Source organism: Saimiri boliviensis, chromosome 8 (genome assembly GCF_048565385.1).
Source record: "Saimiri boliviensis isolate mSaiBol1 chromosome 8, mSaiBol1.pri, whole genome shotgun sequence".
Taxonomy (NCBI): domain Eukaryota; kingdom Metazoa; phylum Chordata; class Mammalia; order Primates; family Cebidae; genus Saimiri; species Saimiri boliviensis.
Genome location: NC_133456.1, coordinates 47,256,338 through 47,268,545, shown reverse-complemented (window position 1 = coordinate 47,268,545; position 12,208 = coordinate 47,256,338). Strand labels below are relative to the sequence as shown.

The window sequence follows — 12,208 nt, the reverse complement described above, 5'->3', positions numbered from 1 at the left end:
ATGCTGTCTTAATTGGCTATATTACTCATTATAATTACCTTCACACTACTTTATCTAAATATCGTAAGTATTTTGATATTTAACTTAAAGGAAAAAAAGAACAGAAAATTTAAATGGTTTATGTAAGGTCACCAAGCCAGAAAATGGCAGTAAACCAGTGTCTTCTGTGTATGACCCTTTGCTTTCAACTTATACTATGTTGCCTTTACTATGAGTTCCAAGAAGAAGGAAACCTATATCTGTCTGAAGGGAACTCCAATTTTTGCCTGGATGAAATGAGATTAGACAATGTAGACTTTAAGTTTAAAATTGCATATCTGCATCTATGCCTATTAATTTTTGAAGTCTTACAGACCCTCAACAGCCTACATATTTTCTGATGTCCTTTTGAAAACTGTGCCCAATCTTCTCTTAGAAGAAATTCAGTGAAATTGTATATATCCATGCTGAAAAAGAAAAAAAAAATTTACCTTGCTACCACAAACAAATTTTAACAAAAATCTGAGAGGGAAAGGGAGAGATAATGAGGAAAAAATGAAAAGCTTATTGCATTTCTCCAAGGCCTATTTCTGATTCTCTTTCCTTGTGGCCTAATATATTTTTGCAGGCTGGTATATAAAAGAATAAGCAAACATTAATTGTCACAAGGCATTCAAAGTTTTCTTCAGGGTGTTGTCTGAGGCAGCAGTAAATGTTTTGAAGCTGTGAATGGGAGGTAGTATTTCTTGCATTTAAAATTTTTCCTTTTCTTCTCTACATATGACTTCTTATACACCCATTCTTGTATCCTTCCAAAGCAGTTCCTCTAATACTAACTATAATATTTACAACCAAATTATAGAAACAATAATTCACTTTGTTTGATTCCTGAGTCTCACATTACCAACAATTAGTGCTTATGATGTCTGGCTTGACTCCAATCCAGATCATTGAGTCTCTCTCAGGAGTGGGCCCTCGAGCATCTTTTTTCTTCTATCACTCACTGACACTGTTTATGCTGACCTCGTCTTGAGCAAAGGGATCATTTCTGGTTTCTAACTCATGAAAACACCATCAAATCTGAGGGTATCTCCACATTCATTGATTCAAATCTTCCAAGATAGCAATTTACACTCCTCATGCTGTAGCTGCTGTCTGTCGCCATTCAACAACCACTGACTTGAGCAAACACACACACACACACCCCCCCACATACACACACCCATGCACAAGTGCATAAGCCTGCACTGTTCCAGCTTCCAAATGCCTTCCCATTTGCATTAGTTTTGTATTTAAAAATACAAAAACTTAAACTTGGTTATATTAAACATTTGGAAGGGAATGAACTTGGGTTAGGATTATCTTGTGAATTTCAAACTGCTTCTAGCTTGGAATGTAACAAAACTTGGTGCTTTTGTCTAGAACCTGTAGCTTTTCATTGTACTGTGGGCAAAAGACCAAGATCTTCTTGAGAGCCAACAGCTATAAACCATCTGCACCTGACATACTCCAGCTCTCAGCAGTTACTATTTTGACATGAAATCCCACTTCTTTGAGAGTTTGTCAGAGGCACTGGAAGATCTTCAGAGACCACTGTTAAAAAGGGAAAAAAAATTAACTGAAGGAGTCATAATTCTACCTATTTCACTTCTTGTTCTCTCAGCCTAAAGGAGAAAAAAAAAAGACGAAACCATCTTTAACCTTTATAACTCATTTAGAATATCTAGGTAGCTGACAAGGAGAAATATAGAGCATTCGCAGAAGTGCAAATGTATCTCGAGTTGAAAGTTTTAGCGACCATGACATCACCGCACAGGGTTTTTAGGAGAGTGGGAGCGTTCAGGAAAATTATAGACTACAGTAATTTATTAACACATCTGTTAGAAAGTCATATTCCCTTTAATCGCACACAATCTTGTTGAGATCTTCAAGCAGGGAAGCATTTGCCCTATTTTGGCCCTTTGTCATGACTATAGATTGGAACCGCAAATCTAAATTGGCCAAATGCCAGAATAATTTAAGGTACTCTAATTACAGGGCTTTGAGCTTTTGTAGGAATTAATAATCACAGCTCAGGAAGATTAATCAAAGCTTCGAGAAATATGGTATGAAACTTTTTTTTTTTTCTTTGCTGGAATGAACATCTTTTTCCTTCTCTCACTTTTCCTTTTTTGGACTCATAGGTCTGAAACGCTGGCTGAGACAAGTCAGAGCCGTATTTGGTGCCCTAACCTGATAACTTTACCTTAAGGGGCTGGAGCTCTACAAGGAGTTGATGATGGAAAAGCCTGAGCATGGTTGCACTTCACAAACTTTCTTCTGGGTTTGGGATCCCAACGAATGTGCCTAAGAAAAAAGGAAAGTCTCAGGTGAGCTCTGCACTAAGCACCGGGTTTGGTTTTCTTTTTCTGAGGAATCTTCTCATTTATATTTTCCTCAGGATAGGTAATAAAATAACATTGGATTCAGGTTTGGGTTATTTACAGAGAACTATACCAAAAGAAAGGCTTACTTTGTATATAATCTGTCAGGTCTACATTGTTTGGGAAGAAAGAAAATCTCGATTAGTTCTGCTTAGTTTACTGTGATTTTATATTGGAGACTGGATTTCCACCTAGAAATACGGTGCTAATCTGGCCTGGTTTGTTTGTCAGAGATCTGAAGGGAGAAGTCATAAATTAAGGCAAGGATTTGGAAATTCCTGTTTGTCATAATTTTCTTGAATACATGTGTTGCATGCACTTTTATAAGTACTAACTCTAAAATGATATTTTACAGAAGTATAAGATGGGGAGGCAGAAAATGGTGATGGATATTGAGTCTTTGAGAGTTGATTACATTTCTGCAGGTTCATTGGACCTTTAGTAGCAGGTGGCTATTACCAGGAAAATCCAATAGTCATGTTGCTTTTCATTTATAAACATTTAGAAATAACTGCAAAAGTTATGGTTGTATCTCTCCTAGAGCAATCATATAACTGCTACAAAAATACTAACTAAATACTTGAAAATTTTATTTTTGTTAGTTTTGAAATCTTACTGTTTCCCTAGTTGAAGCATATAATCTGCATTCTCTTCTCTGAGATATTTCAGCAAACTCATTGTGTTCGGTTTGTAGTACGTGGCCCTGTTGTTCCAGCCACACTGAGTAAATCAGTGCCAGTCTAATGACCCCTGCTTAACTGGCCTTACATGTTCTCATGATCAACTAAATATGTGCATTAAGCAGCACAGCCCATATTAGATCCACAATATTTGGTTGCTGTTTATATTATATTGATATTATTTGATTGATACAATTATCTCCTCTTTATTCTCATCTTAACTTTCCAGTTGCTTATTTTTTCTGCCATCTTTTTAAGTTCTTCTCCCTTCTAAAACCATGTAATTATATGGAATCCCCACTGTTGCCCTTTGCTGCTTTTCTCCTCTGCTCTGCTCTGGTCTCCTCTCATCAGTTCTGCCACGTCCTCCTTTCTTTTCTCTTCTTTCAGCTTCTCTCCTAACGCTGTCTGTTTCACAATTTCCAACACTTTCTCCAATATTTCCCAAATATGGCTTCTAACTTGTTCTCCAACTCTGCAGCCCATTTCTATCAAGTCTAACGGCTGAACTTTTGAAATTGATTTTCTGATGGTTAATGAAACAGAATATGGAAAAGACAATTGCTACGTGCTGAAGATACCAGTTTAGTTCTACCCCTCTTTTAATTTAAAAATAAGAATTTCATAGTGGGGAAAAGGCAGAGGAACTATGGCAATCCTCGAAGGGAGATTAAGAAATAAAAACAAACAATGTCTTCTAAAGGGGATTACGGTAACTAACCTTAGTATGGTAGTCTGCTGTTTACAGTAGGTCTTTCATATACACCTTATGGGTTCAGTTAACACATTAACAATGAGGAAGCCGATATTCAATGAGACTGAGCACCTTCTGTCTGAGATTTCCTATATGCAGTGAAGACGGAAGGAACTCAGGTCTTTAGATGGAACATGATCTGGTGTTCATTCCATTTGACAGCACGTCCTGTTTCATTAACATAACACAGATCTTTGTAAAGAAATAAAACATGACATTACTTAATTAAAGCTGCCACTGTTTCTGTCAGCTGTAAATCAGAGTTTGGTAGTAGGACTTGAGGTAAAGGGCAGTCAGACAGAAGTTAAATGGTTCGTGTGAAACACTGCTTCACCCACTTCGTAGCGCCAAGTTGCACATAGTGTTTCCATGCATAGGGCTTCAACCATGGCACCTCCCTGTGGAATAACACAATACTGTCTTGTGTGAGGCAAATACATAAAATCTGGGTCTGTCTCACCTAAAACCAAATTCTACATCCCTTTAGTAGAGAGTTAATGGAGTGTTTAATATCACAGGCATTGGCTTCACTGAGGCACACTGATACTGGCACAGTCAGAAATTTTTCTGATCTCTGTAAACCTAAAATTCCTTATGTGTAAACTGAGAGGATAAAGCTAACAGAGTTTGATAATTAATTGAGATATTATACACACAGTTAATTTAGTGCATAAAACGTACGTAATAGTGGTTAGTATTCTCTATCACTATCTTGAATAAGTTGTTACTAAGCTGTAGTGAAAGTGATACACATTTGGGGGTTAAACAGGTGTGATTTCAAATTCCTCTTCTACCAATTACCTATTGTATGAAATTAAGCAGACTACTTATCTTATTCTGGGCCATGCAGTTCCTGCATATTGGGTACATTATCTCACTATGGACGTAGAGTGAAGATGAAATGTCATTCATGTCAAGCTTATAGAAAACGCAATGCCTGAGAGACGGGGAGAGATAAACAAAAACTCTCTTTCTCTTTGCCTGCCGGAACATCTAAAAATCTGAGCTTCTTTGCAAAACGTATTTTTGTTCCAGCTGATCATCAGCCATGTTAAGGAGAAACATGGTACTTTGAATCTTGGAGACTACTGTTAAATACCTTGCTTAACATTTTCTTAAGTATTTTGCTGATATAAACCTATGTATTCCTAGTTACACTCTATTCTGTTTCCTTCTATTTTAAAATATTTCCTTTGAGATAAAGTCTTTAAGCACTAATTACAGAAAAACATAATGAAAATACACTCTCATACTCAACACAAAGATTAAAGCTATACAAACATTTTCATATTTTTAGATATCTATTTTTCTCTTTTTAGGAAATAAAACATTCACACTATAGCTAAAGCATCATCCTTTATCTCTTCATGTGCTATTTCCTTCTCAGAAATAGAGTTTAATACATTAATTTCATTACTTCTTTATATATTATAATATAAATATGTATTCATAAAATACACTACTGTTTGGTGTTTCTTTCTTTCTCTCTTTTTCGAGACAGAGTTTTGTTCTTGTTGCCCAGGCTGGAGTGCAATGGTGCCAACTCAGCTCACTGCAACCTCCACCTCCTGGGTTCAAGCGATTCTCCTGACTCAGCCTCCTGAGTAGCTGAGATTACAGGCACACACTGCCACACCTGGCTAATTTTTATATTTTTGGTAGAGACAGGATTTCACCATGTCAGGCTGGTCTTGAGCTCTTGACCTCAAATGATCCATCTACCTCAGCCTCCCAAAGTGTTGGGATTACAGGGGTGAGTCACTGCACCCAGCCTTTGGTATGTTTCTTGAATGTTTGATATAACTTATCTGAAAAAACAACTATATTCTTGTGATTAGATTTTTAATTACCATTTGCTTTCTTTATATTATTTTATTTATAATTAAAAATGTTTTGACAAATTCTTCCGACAATTGTTTACCTTTTTATTACTATAAGCATAACGTTGTTTACATAATTTATTTTTTTCTACTCTGTCATTATGCTATCATTTCAATCTTATTTTTGCCTAGCTATATTTTCTCCCATTCTTAGCCAGAATTTTAGACCATTTTTTTTATTATCCTTCCTAAACATACAGATTACGGTCTTAACAATTTTCTCCTATTTTAACTACTCTTATTTTATTAGTTCTAACTTTTATATTCTTATATCCATCATTCTATTTTTTAATTTTTTTTGTTCTTTTTCTAACTACGTGAGCTAAATGCTTAAACTGTTCTTTATTTTGTAATTTACAAATATAATGCTATGAGTTTCCCTCAAAGTTAGCTTTCACTTATTCTCTGTATGAATGTACAGTGCTTTCATGTTCTTTCATTCTAATTACTTATTTCATTTGCTTGGTACAGAAATAATTGTGGGTTTTGCCATTAGAAGTAGTGGCAAAACCCACAATTACTTTTGCACCAACCTAATACTTCAATTATGATTTCCATTGCCAATTACTTACTTAGAAACATGTGCTGATATTTCCAAATAAAAAGATTTTGATGTAATCTTTTTGCTCTTGCACTGGGATCAGAGAATGCCATCTCTGTGGTATTGACTGGTATTTTCTGAGCCTCCTATTGTAGTTCAGTTCATTGGCAATTTTTACAAATGTTCTGTGTGTGCTTGAAAAGAATGTACCTTCATTTAGTATGGGGTGCAATATTCTATCTGTCTATTTGAGGAAGATTGATGTTCACGTTTTCTATACTTCAATTATTCTTCCAGTCTGTTTGAACTATCACTGAGAGATTTATAAAAATCAGCTTTTAGTGGAGGTGGATTTGCACATTCTTATTGTAATTCTCTGATTTTCTTAATGTATTTTTAGAGTATCAAATTCATGTCATATTACCAGATAAATATAAGACACTCTGATGTGTTTTTTATTACTATTTTTTATTCTGAAAAAATTATTTTTACTTAATGTTTGTTTTCGTGCATTCTTAATACAGCTAATTGCATTTTTCCCCTTAGTTTTTAACATCATGTTTCTCAATTTCTTTACTTTCTACCTTTCTGTCTTAGTTTTTTTTCAGGTGTAACTCCTTTAAATTGCATATACCCATTTTATTATTCTTAAAAATCTTTATTTTCTAAGTGGTCAAATTTCTTCATTTATTTATTTGTGTGTGTGTGTGTGTGTGTGTGTGTGTGTGTGTGTGTGTGTTTGTTGACATATTTGATTCATTTATACAATCTTATTTAATGTTTTTGTTTATTATCCATTTACTATGAGTGTATTTTTTTATGTTCTGTTTTATATTTTATTAAGGTCTCTACTTATCTTTTCTTACCTCTATTGATTTGAAAATATTATATTTTATGTTTCTTCCTTTAGGGGTCACTCTGAAATATTTATTATGCCTAAACAAATATATTCCAAGATAATCAATATTTATATACATTTCCTTAACAACACATCTTTAGAATGCTTTGTCTGAATATTCCCTCATGTCTTAACATTGTAATTTTTTCTTGTCTTTAGTAATTATGCTCTTCCTACAAATTTATTACTATTGCAGTTGCTTTATACAGGCAATACTTATTTATATTTTGTTATATTTTTATATATTTCTTTATTTTTTCTGGCTTTATTTCCCAATTTTTCACTTAATTATTCTGGGTAATTTTTGCTGTTGTTGCTTAAAACTTAGAGGATATTATCTTGCAGTTCTTTCAGTCAAGATTTAATTTGAAAATTTTCAGTGGTTATTTAGAAATAGTTTTATTTTATCCTCTTGAGTAATAGTTTAATTGCTTAAAGGATTTATGATAACAGTTATCTGCTCTTTGAATTTAATTATAATAGTATCTAAACTTTAGCATTTATTGTTGGAATGAAAATTAATTTCTTCTTTATAAGTGTTGGTCTTTCATATATAGTCCTCAATTTCAATTTGATTTTAAGATTTCCTTTTTTCTTTTGATGTTTTGTATGTTTAATCTGATGTTTGTAAAATTTTAATCTGCTAGAAGCTTTTAGTATTTTTGAATCTGAAAATTTGCATATATTTTAAATTTTGAAAAGTTTTTCACCATCTTTTTTATTATTGATTTTCCACAATTTTTAGAATACTTTGCTTCTAGAATTTCTTTTTAAATCCTGTTGAACTGCTTCATTATGTTCTCCAATCACTTTAACCAATATTTGATGTTTTGCATATTTTTTCTTTCTCTTAATGGCATTGTCTATTATTTCATCAAATGTTATTCAAATTTACATGCTTTTCAGTTGTATGTTCTTCAGTGTATTTATTGTGATTACATTCTTCCTCTCCTTATTTCATTTATATAAGTTTTTCTAGCCTATTTTAAATAGATAAATTTAATAGTAATTTTTCTGTTTTCCCCCAAAATTACTTGTTTTTTTCATCTTAGTTGTTAATCACGTAAACACAATGTTGCCATTTATTTTGCTATTTTATTATCCTAATTGCTTGTGTCACTTTCCTGTTACCTTTTTTACTAACGATTCTTTTTCATGGTAAATTTGTCTCTATATGATCGTGTGCGTGCATATGTGAGCTCATTTTTAGTGGCACTATTCTGTTTGGTATGTTTTATATAACAAGGCCAGATATATCTTTATAGTCTTAAGTTGAGTCTGCAAGATCTTCACCGATATCCGTAGTTCCTGAATAAATCTTATGTTAATTTCTTGGCTTATGGTTTCTTAAACGCATTAGGAAAAGTGAACGTGATCATCAGACATGTAAGAGGCATAGATCAGGATTTTCCTTTCCCAGGGCGATTCAGTTTTCTGGATCCAAAGCTTCCTTGCTACCTCCCTAGCCTGCTGGACAACACATTGTAACCACACTCACACTAAATGCATTTAACTTTAGGACTTCTGCCTTCATTAAGATGCCCATGATGCACAGCTTGTTCTGCTTTCAAGTAGGCATAAAACCCAAAAACCTCGGGCTACTGTGGCCAACACATTACTAGAACATGTATTTAGTAGTTTAAACGCTAATCATTCTGGTTTTTTTAGTTCTTTTTCGTTTACTGCAAATAGAGATTACCTTTCTTATTACTGGTGAGCTCCATAATGTATTTTATGGTTGCTTTATTGTTGGTTATATTTTATGCAGTAATTTTGCTTAGGATAAAATATTTGCCCACATTATGTTAGTTAGCAATGTTGCCTAAAACTGGAATTCTCAAATTGTTCCTTTCTGAGAAAGCTAAAAAAAATGAGGATATTTGAGGTTACCTGTAATATAAGGCATTAGGAATTTTTTATAAAGAAAATTAAGGCCATATTTTAGCCATTAGCATACTACTTTCAGGATTTGTGGTATAAGCATATGTGACTTTTAGTTTTGATGATTTCATAGTTTTTGTTAAATCAACTCACTAAAATACAAGACAATCAAACAAAAATAGATCAAAAGCTAAAAGAGGAACTCAAATGGATTATTTATACTGGACTTTAGCAATAATATCTGGTAAATCATAGATTTGAGAAGCTACAATTTTCTACATAAGCACTAAATTAGATATGTAAATATTTTTATTAATTTTGTCTGTTTTACTATGCAAGTTCACATATTATGACTATAAAAATTCCATAACACACATTAGAAAGCTGAATTCATAAAAAATCTTACCTATGTCTTTAAAAATTAGATATAGTTATCAATATTTATGCTGCTTATTTAAAAATTTGTAGTTAAAATACATAGTGTATTCTAATTTTAATAGTTTACTGGATGATGAATATGTAATTTCTATCATTTAACCTCAAACATTTATAGTAATTAATTATAATAATTATGTTTTCCATCTTTTAAAAAGTTTTTGTTTTTGAATTGTTTTAATAGCATCTACTAATACTTGCATTTGAATTTTTTGTACTCTTAGATTATAAGCATTGTGAGGGCTAAAAAATGCCTTGCTTATAGAGTTCTGTATGATGTCCAGTACATTACTCAGAAGGAAATAAAATTCAATGTTGAAGTTAATTAAGTGGGTCAAAATAATAGAAGCTATGTGGCGTATAGATGAGTCTTACAATTATTGAGTAATGGTTTATTATGAAATTAATTTGATTTTTATTATAAGCACCATCTCACAACCAGTATTTCTGTAGTCATCACTCACATGGGAAAAATACTAATGCTTTTAGTTTTGTATGTGTAAATTGACATTTACTAATACCTTCAACTTTCATTGTGCCATTAAATCTTTTATATAAGTTAAGAAAAGTTAGTATGTCATGCAAGTATTTTCTTTCAACAAAATTGCATTTTGCTTTCAAAATTAACATAAATGTTGTTAGAGAGATGTGGCAATGAACTATAATAAATCTCATTCAGTTGCATTGCTACAGATGATTATAAATCCCAATAAAATTGTTATTTTTTCTAATAAAAACGTTATTGAAAATTGTGATTTGATCTTCTTATTGTTTTGCCCACAGAGGCATGAGAAACAATATTAAAAATAAAATTATTTTTCTGCTTTACTTGTATTTATTCCCAAAAACCAATTACAAAAAGCTGAACTGTGATAAAGACACATATAAATTTATCAGTAACAACTTGTCCAACTCTAGTGATAAAGTTTTCCAGAAGTATAAACATCCCAAAAGAAGAATATTTTAATATAAAAAATTATAAAGCTATAGAAACTAAATTTTGATTTAATAAGTGGTTATTGATTGCCTAGCACAATCCAAATACTATGTTAAGACTCTAGGGATGCAAAACGAGACAAACATTGCTCCTCTTCTCAGAGGTTTTAATATTGGAGTGACTCTACTTATAGAAGAATGTTTAGCTTTTCAAGTCACTAAAACATGGTCAGCTTTGATGCTATTATAAGAGCAAATTTTCTGCACAAAGCATGAAGAGGAATTTGCCTCCTAGAACTGGGTGAAAACGTATTGTTAGAGAAGAAATGTAAAATTGCACAGATGTGTAACATTATGGCATATCATGTGAAGTAAAGTCACTTAGTATTGCTTGATATATGAATGAATGGGAAGCCTCTGGAAGAGAGGCTATGTAGACATCCCTTGTAAATTATAATTTGATGACATGAAAAATCTTAAGAAGCTTTTTTTTTTTTTTTTAGTTTAAAATACACTTTGAAAATCTGGCATTGGGCAGAATATTAATGTTTAGTTATGGGAATTTAGCTCAAACAAGATATTGAAAATATAAACAGCAAACCAATAAATTATTCTGAGAAAATATTGGCAATAACTGGACACATATTTAACAAGAATTCAGAAATAACCTTTCATAGTTACGTAGGTGCTTGCAGTGGCTGATAACATCTTCTTCAGCACTGATCTAATAATGCTTGACTAAAAGGTGTAGTACAGAATGTGTTTGTTATCAACTGACAAAGTGAAAAACTTCATTACATTTTCTTTACATTTATTAGATATATAAAATAATACTAAAATAATGTCAATTCCTTTTAGATACACTTAATTATTAGAAGAATGTGTCTGCCATTAGAAAAATCGTCTTTGTAATAATTTATTGGGTACCTCTATTTCATGAACTTCTATGATTTTAGTTACTATGGAAATATTTCATTTTTACTGGTATTAATTTTTAAAGATAATTTCTGAAGAGTTTAGAAGTATGGACATTGTAGTCAGGATTCCCAGAGTTTTTATTTGGCTTTGCTATTTGCTAGGTATACAAACTTGATCAAGCGATTTTGCTTCTCTCAGTTTCAATTTCTTCAGCCTTATAATAGTGATACACATATTACAGGGATACATGTAAAATCTCAGTACCTTGTTCCTACATAATAAATGCAAACCAAATGTTGACTGTTGTTATTATTAAACTGTTAATATTTGAATTAAGGTGTTACACAAGAATCAGATTTACAAATCCTTATCTCTACTTTCTATATATACTTCAATGAAACCGGAAGAGACAGGACAGGACATAATATTCTGTTCAAGGAACAATGTATTAAGTCTGTGTCAATTAGTAATCTTGATAATTTCAGGTAGCTGCATTTTAGCAGATTGTGATTGATATTATAACGTAAAAAGGCAAATAAAGAGCTTATCCTTGAAGAAAAAAAGTCAACTCTATGTGTTCATCTTTTCAATATTAGCATTGTATTTAATCATCAATGAATAAATTTATTTTATTAATTGCTCTTTCTCTATTCTTTCATTAAAAAATATGTATTGAGTGTCTATTAGGTGTAAGGAAAACATTTAGATGGTAGCAATGAACCAAACATCATAAATTCAATCGATCAGAATCAGATACCTTAAAAAATATATATTAGAAGGACTTAACTACTACAAAGAAGAAGAATACCAAGATATAGAGAGATGGAAGTTTATGTGGTGTTGGTGAGAAAGGGATGTGACAAATAGCAGCTTTAAATAGGAG

At 32.1% G+C, this 12,208-nt stretch overlaps 1 long non-coding RNA gene across 6 annotated transcripts in view; it reads right to left on the bottom strand.

Moving 5' to 3' along the window:
- LOC141585374 (uncharacterized) overlaps nucleotides 1–12,208 on the bottom strand; it is a 363,384-nt gene that overhangs the window by 206,975 nt on the left and 144,201 nt on the right. For 4 of the 6 annotated variants that reach the window (XR_012518794.1, XR_012518792.1, XR_012518789.1 and 1 more), the window contains exon 1: nucleotides 2,225–5,163. This is a non-coding gene — a long non-coding RNA (uncharacterized LOC141585374). Of the gene's footprint in view, nucleotides 1–2,224; nucleotides 5,164–12,208 lie in introns of those variants that run through there. The other 2 variants (XR_012518790.1, XR_012518791.1) reach the window with 2 other exon arrangements.